This window comes from Petaurus breviceps, unplaced genomic scaffold (genome assembly GCF_028583685.1).
Source record: "Petaurus breviceps papuanus isolate PSGF00001 unplaced genomic scaffold, PetGlider_PUasm1.0 90686, whole genome shotgun sequence".
Classification (NCBI taxonomy): domain Eukaryota; kingdom Metazoa; phylum Chordata; class Mammalia; order Diprotodontia; family Petauridae; genus Petaurus; species Petaurus breviceps.
The window spans coordinates 8291639-8296174 of NW_027187309.1; the positions used below are offsets into that span (position 1 = coordinate 8291639).

The following is a 4536-nucleotide window of genomic DNA, read 5'->3' on the forward strand; positions in this document are numbered from 1 at the left end:
GTAATGTCCTCTACAAATCCCTGGATTCAAAAGAATTCCTTCAAGGAAAAAGAAATCTACTGTTTTCCAGAGTAGTTTCTTCTACTTCTGTACAACTCCAAATCTTGGAGACTGTCACATTTGCAAGTACCAAAAGAGTTTAGGGTAAAGAAATACCAAATATTTACATGTTCATCTAGGAATGCTACAAATTAATTGACTAAGAAACTATGTGGTGCAGTAGAGGGAGACTTGGGGCAAAAATTAGGAAGAAGGGAGTTAAAATCTGGCTTCCAACATTTATTAGCTGTGTGACCTTGGGTAAGTCTCTTAACCTTGTTTGTTTCAGTTTCCTATTCTTTAAAATTATCTGGAGAAGGAAATAGCAATACATTCTAGTTTATTTTCCATAAAAGAAAATAAAAAAAAAAACACAGGGGCGGGGGGGCATCCATGAAGTCATAAATTATTGAAAACGACTAAACAACAACAACAATAAATAATCAAATCGCCTTCTTTGGATTAAATAAATAACATTTCTCAATTAGGCAATGCAATTGATAGAGAGCTAGGTCTATAGTTAGGAAAACCTCAGTTCAAATGTGACCTCAGATGCCAGCTGTGTGACACTGAGCAAGTCACTTAGACTCTGCTTCAGTTTTCTCAACTATAAAATGTGATAATAATAGCACTTATACCCCAGAGTTGTGGAGATTAAATGAGAAAATAGTTATAAAGTGCTTAGCATGGTATCGGGTATATGGTAAGTGTTATATAAGTTTTGGATTTTATTATTATTATTATTACTCTTTTCAAGTGTATATAGGTGTTGTTTTAAGTTCCCTGAAGATTGACTCATTCATTTTGTTTCATTTTGTCTTTGTGTACCACCTAGCCCAATGTCTGAAACAGTAGGAGAATGATGTGTTTGCTGCATTGTATTCTTAAATTAATAAGATACAAATTCATTTAAAAGTTGAATTGATGTCTCAATAGCTTTGTATAATTATATATTTTTATTTTCTCAATCAATCAATATTAATTGAATCAACATTCATTAAGTGCCACACACACTCACACACACACTACGCTACGCTAGGTTTAGTAGAGAAAAATAATCTGTACACTTACTATCACGTGGGCATCCAAAGCATTTTTGCACATTATAACAGGGTCTTCATACTGAAAAGTTGGAGAATCATTTGATTAGAGATTTCAAACATTCCTTCAAGCTCTAAGTCATAATAATTGCACAAATATGAAGAATCCTTTTTTTAAAATTTTTTGGGGGAAGAGAAACTTAACCTACCAAATTTATTAAAGTAAAAAGGCAAACATGAAACTCTTAAGGGAATAAACAGCCTTTATGAATGAATTCCAAAACTTACTTGATGCTTTGGAACAGGACTAAATAAGACTGGTTTTATGGCTCATGTTTGGGATTGGAACAAAAGTGTACGTTTTCATAGAAAATTCAATAAAAGGGACAGCTAGGTAGCACAGTGTATACAGTACCAACCCTGGAGTCAGGAGGACCTGAGTTCAAATATGACCTCAGACACTAGACACCCTTACTAGTCATATGACATTAGGCAGTTGCCTTGTCTTCCCTCCTTAAAATAATCAAGAAACAAGTTTATGAAATAACAGCATCCAAGCAATATTCATCAAGGAAACCACGCTGATTCCTTTGTCTATAGTTTCTTTGCCTCTCCCTGCTTCAATTATTGAGGTATACCAGTTATAATGTGTGTCACATATGAGAAGCTAGCTAAATTCTCTTGTTCTGTGCTTTTATACTTAGGCTATAAAAAACTAATCGTTTATGTGTTGATCCTTTACATCAATTAAAGCTGAAGGCCAGTTTCTTCAAAAAAAAAAAAAAAGAAAAGAAAAAAGAACTATCCTTTTTGAATGGGGGTAGATATTTGCTCCTAGATAATAATGTTACCTATTACCTTTTAACATTGGGCTACTGGACTAAACAATGAAGGGATAATGAGCAGTCATGGTGGAAGTGAAAAATTGGTAGCAGTTATTGGAATGGAAACTGAACAATGGCTGTGTGGAAGAATTGTAAGGTGTCAAGTTTTCTATCATTTCTTGACAGTGCTAATGAGAGAAGAAATGCTTTGCATTTAAGGTAACTTTTTTTTTACATTTGCAGAGCCTCCATGGCATTAATTCATAGAACAAAATAATCAAAATAGATTCTTCCAACTCTAATGTCGGCACAGTGTACTACAGAGATTAGAAGTGCTTGTTAAACTAGGAATGGGAGATGTTCAAAGTTCTCTGTATTTTGAAAAAATAAAGAGAAAGATGTTTCTATTGATTTGTTAACCTTGGAAACAATTTTTATAAAACATTGGTACTTGTCAATACTGATGGTACTTTGTGATGGTACCATATAACAGGAATATTAATTTTCTCAAGGATGCAGGAGCCATTTAAAAAAATTTGATTTATTCAATCTAGTTATTATGTTTTCTCATATCTCCACATCCATAGCCCACAAAATTTATGCAATTTTGCATGTGCACATTTCTTTTTATTTTTGGTATATATCTGGATTTCGTTGGGGTGGGATATTGTTAATGATAAAACTTCCTGTACTGACAAATTGTCAACTTGTCTAACATGTATAGTTATAGGGAAGTCCCTAGGGCATTAAGGGTTTTAATGTGGTTATACATCTAATATATGTCAGAAGCACTTGAAGCTATATCTTCTTTATTCAAGGATTAGCCCTCTATATCCCTCAATAGCTTGTCTCAATTTTCTTTACAATTCTGAATTTTAAATTATTCAAAACAAAGAAAATTAAATTCACCAGTCTATTCTAGATTTTGCTAATCTATCAATCTTAATTTATTTATTTAATTTGCTTTTTGGAGCATAATTGGGGTTAAGTGACTTGCCCAAGGTCACATGACTAGTTTTTGTGTTGTGTCTGAGGCCAGATTTGGATTTAGGTCCTCCTGACTTCATGGCCGGTGCTCTATTCACTGAGTTTCTAGGTTCCCCTATCTTTATTTTTAAAACAGCTCAGAGTTGAATTTTGAATGAATTATCTCCTTTTCCTTAATACTCTCCTCAAGATATCTCATAACTACTACATTTGCAAGATGGAAAAAAAATCTATGTATATATGCAGAAACTAGGCTATTTTTGCCTTTAAAATTCCTTTGTATTTTATTTAAATGTAATAGGAAAAAAAGGTCTCTTTGTAGACTTGTTTTGTTCTTTCATCATCATCAGGTATTTTAAGCTGTAAGACATATATACCATGTTTCCCCGATAATAAGACACTGTCTTATTATTATTTTTTGGACAGAAAAACACCAGAGGGCTTCTTTTCAGGGCAGGGCTTATTTTAATGAACATTGACAGCAATTTTAATAAACAGGTAAATGTGAACAAAAAAATGTACCTTTATTCAATAAGCAAATCACTGGGGAAGAACAGGATGACGCGCTCACTGCTGCAGCTCTGATTGGATGCAGCTCGGAGTGCGGCGTGCGTTTCACTGGGGGGGGGGGACGGAGCATACAGAGGGTACCGTAATGTAGCGTGTAGTGCAGGGGATCACCTTCACTACAGTAGCAATCTCAATAGGGCTTATTTTTTGGGGAGGGCTTATTTTAGAGGAATCTTACACAGTAAGGGGAGGGCTTATTTTTGGGATAGGTCTTATTATCAGGGAAACACGGTATATATATACACCTACATGTTGATTATGGGTAAGAAAAAGTCCTCAAAAATATAAAGTAAAAGACAAAGAGAATATTAGTAGGAAAAATAATTATGAAGAATCATGCAGTTTTATTTGGACTTTTTCTATCTACTCCTTCAATATGTGTGAAGAGGGAGGTAGAAGCTAAGAACAAATGAAACATTCAATGGATGAGGCTATTCTTTCAATAAATAGGATAAATAGAAGCTTTGCTATTGCAACTGAAGGAAGCCATTAGCATTTCATCAAAACTTTGTTCAGTGGCAAATTCTTTATAATTGTCTTGAAATTATGGAATGTTCAAAATGTGCACTCATAGTGAAGAAGGATTTTTATTTTTAAATAAGATATTCAGGTTGAGTTTATTTTACTCCAAACAGGAGGACCACTAGATATAAGTTAAGTAGTTCAGTATGGATTAATGATACAGTGACTAAAGTTGGAGTTAGAGACCTCAAGGTTAGAAAACCTTTCTAGGTCTTAGGTTCCTCCTGAAGAAAAGAAAGATTTGGGCTAAATGATCTCTGAATATACCTTCTAGTTCTAACTTTCCAATTCCATGAAAGATAAAATACCTGGTTGTAGGCTTTATGTTAATTCTTTGAAACAAACTAATTGTTACTACTTTTGTATGTGTATAAGATTATAATATTTTTGCTATAACTAATGTTTATTCAGATTATCGATAGCTATTTTTTCAAGAAAATCTGCATTTGACTATAAAATGTTTGTTATTGCTTCTCTCTCTCCCTATCTTCCTTCCTTCCTTCCTTCCTTCCTTCCTTCCTTCCTTCCTTCCTTCCTTCCTTCCTTCCTTCCTT

The 4536-nt window shown here is 33.7% G+C and overlaps 1 pseudogene; it reads left to right on the forward strand.

Annotated features, from left to right (window-relative positions):
* Positions 1-725: 725 nt before the first annotated feature.
* LOC138144129 (WW domain-binding protein 2-like) overlaps positions 726-4536 on the forward strand; it is a 19461-nt pseudogene continuing 15650 nt past the window's right edge.